The following is a 13,081-nucleotide window of genomic DNA, read 5'->3' on the forward strand; positions in this document are numbered from 1 at the left end:
TCAGAGACCTGCTGGAGGGAGGTACAACACGGCAGGACATAAGCAGCCCAGGAGGCTCCTAAGTGCATCGACGACAACGTCCTTCTCCAAGTGACAGAGGAGCCAACAAGGAGAGGGGCTCTGCTGGAGCTCATCTTTACCAACAAGGAGGGGCTCATGCAGATGTGGAGGTCAAAGGCAGCCTGGCCTGCAGTGACCATAAGATGGTTAGAGTTCAGGATGCTGAGGGCGGGGAGAGGGGGCTCACAGCCCTGGGCTTCAGGAGAACGGACTCTGGCCTCTTCAAAGGTCTGCTTGGCAGAGTCCCCTGGGATCAGGCAACGGAGGGAAGAGGGGCCCAAGGAAGCTGGTTGATGTTCAAGGATCACCTCCTCCAAGCTCCAGAGCTCTCCGTCCCAACGAGTGGGCAGTCAGGCAAAAATGCCAGGAGGCTGCCTGGGTGAACAGGAGCTCTTGGCCAAACCCAGACACGGAAAGGAAGGAGGCAAAGCCTCAAGCAGGGACAGGGATGAAGCCTGGGATGAAGAGAGAGACATTGCCTGAGCTGCCAGGGATGAGGTTAGGAAAGCCAAAGCCCAGCTGGAACTCAACGTGGCCAGGGATGTCCACAAAGTGCTTCTGTGAGCACCCAGGTGACAGAAGGACAGCAAGAGGAAATGAGGACCTGCTGCTGAACGAGGTGGGGACCTGGGCACAGAGGAGGTGGGAAAGGCTGCGGCACTGAAAGCTGCCTTTGCCTCCGTCTCTACCAGCCTGACCGGCCTTCAGGAATCCCAGGTCACAGAGGCTGGGGGAAAGGCTGGAGCAAGGCAGACACAGCCTTGGCTGAAGAGGATCAGGTCAGGGAATACTTAAGGAAACTGGCCATACAGAAGTGCACGGGCACAGATGGCTGCACCCGCGAGGGCTGAGGGATCTGGCTGATGGGAGATGCACAAGCCAGGGCCCTGCTGCTGCCCTGCTCCTCCCCAGTGATCACCCCCTTTGGAGAAAGCCCATGCGACAGCCTGCGGGCAGGGGGTGTCCCTACAGGAGCTCTTGGACTGGAAGAATTGCCAGGAGAAAAATCCTGAAATTATTTCGGTTTGATACTGTCAGGAAGGTGGCAGCATTGCCCTGTCTGAGTTGTCTGGGCTTCATTACGTGGTGGGGAGAATTGTGCATCCAGAAGAGGTCAGCACATCCATGAAACCCAGCTGGCACAAACATATTTCATGTTTAATATTCTTTTTTCAAATTCTGCAATTCTAATTGGCTGATGGCATTGCAAGACCACTCTCAATAATATTTGATGGATTACGGTGACTGGAAGAAGTGCCAGAGCACTGGAGGAAAGTGAACGTCACCCCCATCTTCAAGCAGGTCAAGAAGGAGGACCCTGCCTGATGGTCGGTTGCATATTGCCACTGACAACGTGCTTTCACATTTCCCAGAACCTTGTTTGTAAAGACAGTGCTAAAAAATTGCACAGTGTCCTGGTTTCGGCTGGGATAGAGTTAATTTTCTTCCTAGCAGCTGGTGTAGTGCTGTGTTTTGGATTTGGCATGAGAATAATGTTGATAACACCCTGATGTTTTGGGATGTCCACAAAGTGCTTCTGTGAGCACCCAGGTGACAGAAGGACAGCAAGAGGAAATGAGGACCTGCTGCTGAACGAGGTGGGGACCTGGGCACAGAGGAGGTGGGAAAGGCTGCGGCACTGAAAGCTGCCTTTGCCTCCGTCTCTACCAGCCTGACCGGCCTTCAGGAATCCCAGGTCACAGAGGCTGGGGGAAAGGCTGGAGCAAGGCAGACACAGCCTTGGCTGAAGAGGATCAGGTCAGGGAATACTTAAGGAAACTGGCCATACAGAAGTGCACGGGCACAGATGGCTGCACCCGCGAGGGCTGAGGGATCTGGCTGATGGGAGATGCACAAGCCAGGGCCCTGCTGCTGCCCTGCTCCTCCCCAGTGATCACCCCCTTTGGAGAAAGCCCATGCGACAGCCTGCGGGCAGGGGGTGTCCCTACAGGAGCTCTTGGACTGGAAGAATTGCCAGGAGAAAAATCCTGAAATTATTTCGGTTTGATACTGTCAGGAAGGTGGCAGCATTGCCCTGTCTGAGTCGTCTGGGCTTCATTACGTGGTGGGGAGAATTGTGCATCCAGAAGAGGTCAGCACATCCATGAAACCCAGCTGGCACAAACATATTTCATGTTTAATATTCTTTTTTCAAATTCTGCAATTCTAATTGGCTGATGACATTGCAAGACCACTCTCAATAATATTTGATGGATTACGGTGACTGGAAGAAGTGCCAGAGCACTGGAGGAAAGTGAACGTCACCCCCATCTTCAAGCAGGTCAAGAAGGAGGACCCTGCCTGATGGTCGGTTGCATATTGCCACTGACAACGTGCTTTCACATTTCCCAGAACCTTGTTTGTAAAGACAGTGCTAAAAAATTGCACAGTGTCCTGGTTTCGGCTGGGATAGAGTTAATTTTCTTCCTAGCAGCTGGTGTAGTGCTGTGTTTTGGATTTGGCATGAGAATAATGTTGATAACACCCTGATGTTTTAGTTGTTGCTAAGTAGTGTTTATACCAGTCAAGGATTTTCAGCTTCCCATGCCCTGCCAGGTGCACAAGAAGCTGGGAGGGAGCACAGCCAGGACAGTTAACCCAGCTGGCCAATGGGGTATTCCATACCATATGACATCATGCTCAGTATATAAGCTGGGGGGAGTTGGCTGGGGAGCAGTGACCACTGCTCGGGAACTGGCTGGGCATCGGTCAGCGGGTGGTGAGCAATTGCATCATGCATCACTTGCTTTCTATGTTCTATTATTATCATTATTATTATTAGTAGTAGTAGTACTACTAGTACTACTAGTACTACTACTATTTTTTAAATTTTATTTCAATTATGAAACTGTCTTCATCTCACGAGTTTTCTCACTTTTACTCTCCTGATTCTCTCCCCCATCCCACCGGAGGAGCGGGGAGTGAGCGAGCGGCTGTGTGGTGTTTAGTTGCTAGGATTAAACCACGACACGCAGTACGAATCAGTGTGCAGAAGCCACCCGTGGCCTGAGGCAGCAGAAAGGCACAGTGTGTATGGCAGCGATGACATGTAAACCTGCAGCCGAGCACAGTCCTTTTTCAATTATATTCCACACAGTAAGTGACACTTACAGAGCCTAAGTTAGAACAAATTGTTTCTTTCCTTTTTTCTCCCCTGACACCTTTTGCACCTTCTGCAGAGGAAAAGGAGGTGTCAAACAGATATGAAATGAGGTAACTTTGAAGGGATTGGGAAATAAATTGCTTGAGAATAAGTGGTTTTCTCATTCAAACTTCTGTGCTCCTTCGGAGTTTGGTGGCTTTTGCCCTGACGTGAGCTCCTTGAAAAGCTCCCGTTGTCCACCAGCGCGGCTCAGATCCATGCCGTTCAACGTACGGTAGGGCTGAAAAACGGGGAAGAGGAGCAACTGGGCAAAAAAATATGGGCCTGTCTGACTTGTTACCTCTGCGCTGCTGTGAGTGTGAGGGTTTGTGGTGCTGCCTTACCTTCTCCAGTCCCGACACGGAAACTTTCCCTGCTGTGAGTGCCGCTGGTAGATACTTGGAAAGGGCTACCTTACACCTGCAGGCTTGTAAAGATGCAGACAGCACCTCTTTTTCAGCCTTCAAGTACACCTGAAGCTCTTAGGTGGAGATCCAGGCAGTCAGACACAGCGCAGGTCTGATCTCTGCGGTGGTCAGCGGTGACGGGGGCTGGTGGCCAGCAGAAGCACTGGGGACATTATGGAGCAGCAGCCGATTTGGGGCAGTTGGGATTGGAGCAAGCGAAGGAGTTTTCAAGATAAGGCTTAGAGGAGGAGGTTAGTGGGCTTAGGTGGGAAGGGAGGTGAGCCAAGGGAAAAGCGGACCAGGATGGGAAAAACGATACTGAAAGAACAAATGAAGTGTTGAGTGGATGAGTGGGAAGGAAGAAATGCAGTTCCCAAAAAGCAGCTCCAAGGTGGAAATGTTAGGGAAGAACACTGGACATGATGGAGTTTTGTGGTAGTAAATAGGAATTCTGGGCTGGGAAGCCCTGAAACTTTGGCTGTGCTGTGAGGCTGGTGGGAGGAGGAGGAGGGCAGCTGCAACTGGGATTTATTTTTAGTGAGGGACTGTCCCCACTTGTCGTCTTTTTTCCTGTTGAAAAGGTGGTAGTCAGAGACAGGTCTACGTTCATTTTGCAACGTCAGCATGTTCGTGGGACACAGGGATCATTAACACCTACAATGCCTTTAAGAGCTCAGCAGGCATTGAAAGCAAACCCTCTGGATTTGTTTGAGATCAGCAGATGAAAGTTACCCAGGAGAGATTTTCCTTTCAGCTAGAATCTATTTTCAAGCTGCCTTTTCACAGCAATCTCGCAACTCCTTCCAAGCCACTTTTATTTTAGCTTGAAAAGCTTTTAGGTGATGATAGCCCTAGTTGAGGAGGAGATAACAGACCCTGCAATGGCTTCAGTGATGTTCACTTTCCTTTAAACTGTGCAAGAAGCCACCAACCACATCCTTTAACAAGGAGCCCTCATTAAAAGATTAAAAGACCTGACGTAAGGAAATATAGCAGGTCTCAAATTCATGGCTCTGCTTTAGAAGCTTTGATCTTTGATATACCTATATGTATATTGTATTTGCAATGCAAAGATTGTTGACAGAAGGATATTTGTCAAATGCTAATATTGGATCCTGGATGAATTTTGCTATGATCGCAGACAAGAATCCACAGCCACGGGGAGGTTTTTTCACTCATCAGGGAAGCGGTAGCTCTTACCATGCACATGGTTATTGTGGGTGCTAGATCACAAAATAAATGGCTCTGGAAACCAATCTCAGTCACGCAGTACTGCGCACTGAGCTAGAGGTAAAGTCAGCAATAAACACATAGTCCTATATGGCATTTAAAAGCAGAACGGTGTATTTTCGCCAGCATTACTCTTTGCAGAAGGAACATTTCCATTAATTGCATTACGAAAAGTGTTGAAGATTGCCAGCAACTCTCTGTTTTCTGCTCTGCTTGGTGGCTGTTTCCAGAGGAGAGGCGGAGCGAGTGAAAGAGGCGGTTACCTGTCAGAGCAGGGATTCGGAGTGAATGACTCGGGTTGTTAACAGGACAGAGTAGGGCTGCTCCTGCCTGCCAACCGCATTTGGCTTCTGGGTGTCACACTTACTTTTATGGATTTTTAGCTTTGGTTTATTTGTGCTGAATTTACTCTTATGGATTTTTACTTTAACTCTCATAGGCTGCTGGAAACAAGACGGTAGATTATAGTGTTGGGGGGGAATAGTATCGCCATTTGTATTTGTTTAACCGCTTAGGGAGCAGATTTGTTTAACTTACTATAGAGGAAGAGAAGCAGCACCAGCAGCGATTGCAAGAGTTAGTTTTACAGAGAGTAATAACCCCACAAGCAGGTCCATGACGACTTTGCAAAACGGGTATGTGCTAAACTGATCTTCCCAGTATTTAATAACTTTGGGAGCAATATGGGAAGATATCCTCTTTTCCCCCTAAGTTACGTGTCAGCAGCTTATAGGATGGGGCAGCAGTTTTCAGCCTGAACTCTGGGCTCTGAAGCCCATAAAGGATTTAGATACCGAAAAGTCAGGCGTGGCAGGAACTGGTTTTAGGGTCCTGATTCCCAGGGCTGAGCTTTCTATACAATTCACAGTGAGAGTCTGAACCAGCCTCACAGCAGACACCAGCGTGCTGGGAAGAAAGCCATGAAGTGGCCATGGGGCGTAGGCTCCATGCATGGCTTTTCCCGTGAGGGCTTACTGAGGCTCTGTCTTTTATCTCAAAATACACAGTCAGAGAGGAGGCAGTAACGCCACCTGGTCTTACCCAGGAGCCGACATTTTTGTCTAATTTTGCACATGGTAGACACCATAGGTTTCATCTCACATCCATACATTGTGATGTCTGTGCTCCAATTTTAAATGAGCTAAGAAAACAAAAAGGCTACCACCCTTTTTTTTTTCTGTTACAGTGGATGTGTTTCTTGGGTTTGTAGCTTTGGTTGTCCCAAGGAAAAAAGCTGATGGGAGAATGCTCTGTGTGTCTGTCAGACCTTCTGTACCACCCTCCTCCTCCTCCTATATCTTTTGAATTCAGTGGCCAATTTCAACCACAACAAACCGTGGATAAGAGATCACTAAACCAGAAACCTTCCTACAGGTCTCATTGAAATACATGGCTAAATAAAACCGTGAGTTGCTATTAGTCTCTCTGCCAAGCAGAAGATGCAGCATGAGATCAGCCTTTTTTGGATTGTGGAGAAAAAAACTTGAGGAAGTAACTTTAGAAATGGCCTGGTTGTTGGAAAGTTGTCATGTACAGCTTCCATCATCTCAGGCAAGAGCAGTTTATTTCAAGAGTACAGGTAATGAACAGCATAAACTTTCTTATTTCAAGGAAAACTCATCACCATAAGCTTTCTCATTTCTTGGGAAACAAATGAAAGCCAACCTCTGATTACAGTGAAGGGAAAAGAAAACAAAAGAGCTTTCCCTTGTTGTTTTACGCTATCAAGTGGCGGAAAATTGCAAACCGCTAGAAAAATAACCCGCATCCTGCGGGTGCACGTACGTCCTCCATCCTTTCTACCCAGGCTTGCGACTCTCTCCCAGCACGGCTCCCTGCCCCAGGAGGCTGCGGGTGGGCAGCTCATGCCACACCGCTCCTGAGCCGGTTTGCTCTGCTCGCAGCTCTGGCGGGAGCTCGTTGGAACGCCACCGACTTTCCAACTGTGTGTTTTCAACTGTGGTTACTTCTGCCGTCCTGCCAAAACCAGGAACTTCCAAATGAGCAGTCACAGGAAAACAACTTATAATATCAGCTGCTGCAGGAGGTTCCAGCGAGTTGGAACTCTATTTATTATATGCTTGAGAGACTCAAGAAACGGCACAAAGCTGTGCGTTAATACATGGGCAGGCAGAAGACAGACAAGGCAGATGCTGCATTAACCACAGCTCATTGGAATTAGAGAACAGTTAGTCCCTCGCCCTGCCTGGCTGGGATGGTCAGCTTGATAGCCTCTTTATAAAATCCCCAAGAAGCCTGCTAACATGCAGGCATGATTGAAATCCTTTTTGGAATAGCTGGCGAGTAAAGGAGGGCCAGGTTTCTCCCGTTAAGTTCCTCTAACTAACCTGTTCTGGCTCCGAGGCAGTTGTGGGCTCAGCGTCTGATCCCAAGTGACTACCGTAGGGGAAATCTGTTCACTAGCAAGCGGCTGGCTTGTTTAATCGCCGTTGCTCTTCTGCTGGACCAGAGCAGGAAGATGTGAGCCCGCGAACAAGCCTCCGTGCAAAACCGAGGTCTGCCACCTTCAATTGGCAATTAGGGCGGTGCTCAGGCTGCCGGCGCGCCTTTGCTCCCCAGCTCGGCGGCGGCAAGGCGACAAGCTCAGAGGGACGGCGGGCAGGCAAGGGACAGTCAGAGGAGATGGTTATGCTGAAGACGAGCGTGGTTCACTCCTGCACTCTAAAATAACAGAGTCTTCAGAAACCCAATTCTTCCCATTGCTCTAATTTTCACTGACTGTATTCATGGCCAGTTCTATATGAATTACTTTCACTCTGGTATCTATACCTTTGCAAGCCACAACTTCACTGCAGGATTAAGCACCTGTCAGGTCTTCAGAAGATTTATTTGTATTTGTCCCAAAACCCCATTTCAAATAGGTTACGAATGGCAGAAACAAGGACTTATGGTAGCCAGTTCCTTGTTCTAAGTGAAATATTCCCCTATGCATAATACTTAATGCTATGCTCATTGTATCATTATATTTTTGCAAATTATCATCTTTGTGTCTATGAAAACTTGTATAATCATAAATGCTTGTATGTACATAACAGTGATTAAAATTAGCAGTTTGAGTTTCACCTTCAGTGCCTGCAGATTAAAGCTCAGAGGATGAGACCAGTTAAATGAAAATGAAGTGAATTAGCTGCATTTTATTTTGGTTAATTTTTGGAGCACATATGGTATGTTATCTTTTCATATTATAGATACACCGTTTCTGGGTTTGCACATGATGATGAATATTGGTTGGTTTCCCCATCTGGTAACTTATTTTGATTAAAAAAAAAAAAAAAAAAAAGTTGTTATTAGCCAGTAAGGTCAGTCTGCTGCTGGAGCAGCCTTCTAATAGGATCACAGCTTGTATTTTTAATTTAACTTGTTCTCAGACTACTACTTGAGCCCCTCATGTTTTCTCCCACTGGAATCACTTGAGGATTGTGGACCTCTGTGAAAATGTGTGACTTAATGACATCTAAAAAGGTGGGGGGTTGGTTTTTTTTTTTAGTTTAATCAATGTATTCTTGCTAGTAATGGAAATTTTCACATATAATGTCCCTTAACCAGCGCTGTAGAGAGGAGAGCAAGGAAAGCACAGGTACTTCTGATCACTTTGTCTGAACATAATCCACGTACAAGGGGAACAGCTGACACGTACTGTACCTTTCTCTACTACGCATCAGATGTGACATCTGCAACCCATTTGAAGAAGTAATTTATCATTACATGTAATTGCTTTTTTAACTTATGTGATTTAAAGCAATTCATTAGTGGGGCGTTTGAAAAGTCTAATAAGCCTAAACATTGAAGATTTTAAATTCTTTCTTCCTGTTTCCTTCCCCACTCCCACCATCAAACTAAAGTAAAACTGCAGTTGTCTATTCAGAAGGAAGACAAAACAAAGTTCTGTGGAAAATAAATGGCAGGAGGAAAATATGAAAGTGTAGTTGAAACAAAACTGTCCAGTTAATCATTTCACCCATTTCTCCGTCGAGGATAAGCAAGACACTAGCATACACGGAACGGGAGCAGGTCATGAATTAATACATTTGTATGGAGGATCTCTGTAAAAATGGAGAAAAAGGAAAACACTGGGGAAAATGCCAACCTGATTTTCAGACATCTTCTACTGAACAGCCTTCCAAATTTACCATAAGTCAGGCAATTGGTCTGGGGCATGTTTTGCAGATGGATCAACAGCAGCCCATCTTCAGCTGGGCATCTCTGAATCTGCACGACAGATGGTGCAAACACACTGGCATGTATTTTCTGGATCAGAAGTTGTTTTTTTTTTTTTTTTAATCTTCCACAGTCTTTTGGTAATGTAGCTCTTGGCAGCAATAGGTGGACAAGGAGTGACAGAGTATCTGAAATAAGTTATATTCCTTTGTTGGATTTTTATCAGAGTAGCTTTGAACTGAATTATATCTAATCCTCTTTCTTATTTCTTTGGCAACATACTGCAATGCTAGGAGCTCCTGGAGGAGAGATATAACCAGAAAAAAAGGTATATTTGCTCTTTGATGTCTCAGTTAATCCAATATAACACTATTTTGTGTTTCTTATTCTGTGGAATATGGAGAAACAAGGAAATAACCATTACAGGAATAAACCAATGAGGTCATCTATGGAATACTGGTTTTTCCACTGGACATTGAATAGTAGGATCTGTCTGTTTTCTAAAATTGTAAGGTATTTTCTGGAAGTCAGACTGAGAAAACAGTACGGAGTAAGAGACGCCAGTGAATAACACATTGCACTCGCACAAAGGGCAAAGAAATGTTGTCACTGGTCTAGAAAGTACATTCACTTCCAACCTGCCTCAGTAGTAGCTGGGTCTGCTCTGTCTGGGGAGAGGAGCATCTGCAGGCATTTGTTTGTCCTCTCTCCAAATGCTTGGTGTGCAGCCTGTGCTGCCTGCGGGTGTCCTGCCCGGGGAGATGGACCTCTCCAGTCCCATGTGTCCTGGGTGTCCTGCGGGGTACGTACGTCTCAGGTACCTTCAAGGCTTTCTTGAAGGCTTGTCATCTGCAATGGACACGCTCCTCCATTTAAGAAATGGCAGCAGTGTGGGCCACAATACTTAAATAAAATTGGCACTGAATTATACCAGGGAGGAGTGTTAAAAATACACAATAGAAACTGTTCTTTGGCTTTAGTCCTGACTTCCCTCAACACCTTCTTCCCGCTTCAGGGATTTGTGTGCTTTGGGAACGTGGCATTAAACACATATTGTTAATTATTGCTCTTCAATTTCAGTGTGACTGAATGCAAGAAAGGAGAAAAACCATCCCAAAGGAAACATTTGGCCTGTTGTTTTCTTGATGTTAAAGACAGATGCGGCACCTTGTGCTTTATATCAGCCGGTGCTGCAGACCTTCAGAGGGCCTGAATGCTTTCTGTTCCTAAACAAATTTATCTGTTAAGATTTACCATATATCGGGTTTTAAGTGCTTTGGAATTTTTATTTATTTTATTTCTGTCATTGATGGTGGTTTAGAACACGGCTCCAAAGGATCTCGTGATAAGGAGAGGTTTAAAACTGGTAACTGAACCAAAACCAACCCCATCACACGAAGTGCCACCTGCCATTGGAGGACGTGGATCAGTGATGTCTGATTTTAAGATCCCAGTGCTGCCTTTCCAGCTGAAGGAAAGAGCTTCTTACATGGGGTGAGTGGCAAACCCTGCTCTCACCACTTTGTGTTTATCTGAGAAAGGAGCAGAGGGGTGCATATCTCAGAGTTTAGTTTTATCTCAAGACCATAACGCTTTATTTGCCCCCATCAGGTGGCTGCTACTTGGACAAATGAATAGCTAAAGGTCACACCTCCCTGAAAAAGTGTATTGAGACTTTGAAAAAACCTGAAAGCAGAAATAGGAAAAAAAAAAAAATCTCCTTTTCATCCCCGCACCCCCCTTTTTTTGGTGGGGGGAAGAGAAAAGTCTTATGCCTTGGATGAGAATGAGTGGGGTGTAATGAAGTCCTGGTCAGAACCATTGTATCAAAGTAACTGTGGCCTTCTCTTCCCCACCACCAGCTGCAGTGTAGGGATGCAGAGCTGTACAGAAGTGAAGGTGCTCCGTGCCTGAGTGGAGCATGCTTCCATGCCCGGGGAAGGTGGCGAGTTTCTAGAGTTTTTGTACTTGGTAGAGAACATAGAGAGAAATATATTGCAAGAGAGGATCCAACTCAGTATGCTTCTTCTGCCCCCCCAAAAAAGACTGGATTTCTTATAAATGCTTCTCATGGAGCCTGAGCACAACCCAAACAGGCTACAAATTGATGAAGGCAACGAATTCATGGAGAAAGTTAACGTACCTTTTACCTCCTGTTTGTTACTGCCAACGGCCATCAGGTCAAAATTTCACTGCATACCCACTGGATCAAACACACTGTGTCTGCTTTTAAAGAGATGCCATCATACAAGTTAAATGCCTGCAATTAGTTTTTATTTAGGGAGTTTCCTTGTAATGGGTAATGATTCAAGTCATCCTTTTTTTTCCTAGTTCGATATTACCGTTATCTTTTTTTCAAAAATGTCTTTAAGAAAATGGGAGTGAACACAGCTACCTGTTGTTAGGACCATTTGTTTGTTGGTTTTAGTCTTTGGTTTAATGCCTTTCAAACTTTCTAAAGGTAGGACAAATCTGGCTGCACATGTACATTTCTGAGGGCAGATGGCAGCAGAGGAATGGCAAACACATTTTTTCAAGTATCCAATGTAGAAAATACCTCCATCTGCCAAAGGCTGGCTACTTTGCTGGAAAAGTACAAAGATCTAAACCTTGAAAAGTACTGGAATTTGATTGTTCAGAAATATTAGAAGGCTGTGGCTTAATAGCGCTGTATGTATTATGTGTTTTGATACTGTCTATCAATCTTGGTTTTGCTAACTTAGTTTAAAGTAATTGGTGCAATGTATTTTATTTAACAAAGCGTAGTATCAATTCAGTGGCAAACATGACTGTGATAATTTTTGTGCTCCCCCTAACACAGCCATCGATTATGTGCTGCCATGGGCTCAGACTACACTCTTGAATGGTCTGTGCAGATAAATTACTGACCCCTCGCTGCAAAGACACTTTTTTGTATTGCCGTTTCACCTTGAGAGAATATGATTAGTAACAAATGCATCCCTGAGATAGGTCCAAGGATACTGAAGATATGACAAATAATTCTTTAAGAGTCTTCAGTGGAAAGGTTATCATGATACATTTAAAGGCAGACACCAGCTGCAATTGTGTTTTAAAATATTGACCATCAACATATAGAGTGTAGCATGACACCTCAGTTAAATGGACAAGCAAGCAAGCTGAACAAAAAAGACACCTGGATAACCCACTCAGAGCAGCTTTCCACCACCGTGAAAAACACAGCGGTTTGTCCTCCCTGAAGGAAATTCAGACATAACCACCCCTGGTAGGGTAAAAAGGTGCTTTTCAATACCAAGAGAAAGGATGACTCGGTGCTGACAATGAGCCATGCCTGCCTCCTAGACCCAGACCTGAATTCTGCATACGAACTTTTCCTTTTGTGAGAGTTCTGACCAGTACCCGTAATTCATACATGTTTTGAAAGGAAAAGTCTGAGTTGTGGTTAGGTCTATGAGACAGCTCAGTTTAGGTGATAATTCTAATTCTGTTAATGATTTTTTTCCTGTGGATTTTTCTTTTTTGTCTCAATATTCAGCTTTAAGAAGGAAAAAAAAAATTCCCCTAACCTTCCTTCACCCAAACCATGGTTCTTTTTATGTGGTATTTACAGAAGAGGGATCAGGAATGTGTCTGAATAGCTCAAACTCTTTATTCCAATATTGGTACCTGCCTATGAGCCAGTATCGCTCCTGTTCACACGGCTTTGTTGGATTCCTTTGAATGGTTTTAATGTGTCTCCTTTCATCTAAACTTATCCAAATAATTGGCAAACTTTGCTACATTACTGCTCCTCCTCTAGTCAAAAAAATTAAGTCTATACATTTCTGCGTGAGTATGGAAATCTTGCAGCTCCCAAGCGTTATGTTTTTTTCAGTGATTAAAGGAAATCATTCGTTTCTGCTACTTTACCTCTTCTTGCAAGACGGCTGAGTTTAATGTTCTCTAGAGAACTTGACAAAAGGCTTTTGAAAATCCAAATAAATTACTTTGACTAATTTTATCCATTATTTCTTGCTATTCTCAAAGGATCCTAAAAGAATAGAGGACTCTGATTCTTCCACATGGGTTTGCCCTCATGGCAAAC

The sequence above is a fragment of the Fulmarus glacialis genome, unplaced genomic scaffold (assembly GCF_000690835.1).
Source record: "Fulmarus glacialis isolate BGI_N327 unplaced genomic scaffold, ASM69083v1 scaffold12070, whole genome shotgun sequence".
Taxonomy (NCBI): domain Eukaryota; kingdom Metazoa; phylum Chordata; class Aves; order Procellariiformes; family Procellariidae; genus Fulmarus; species Fulmarus glacialis.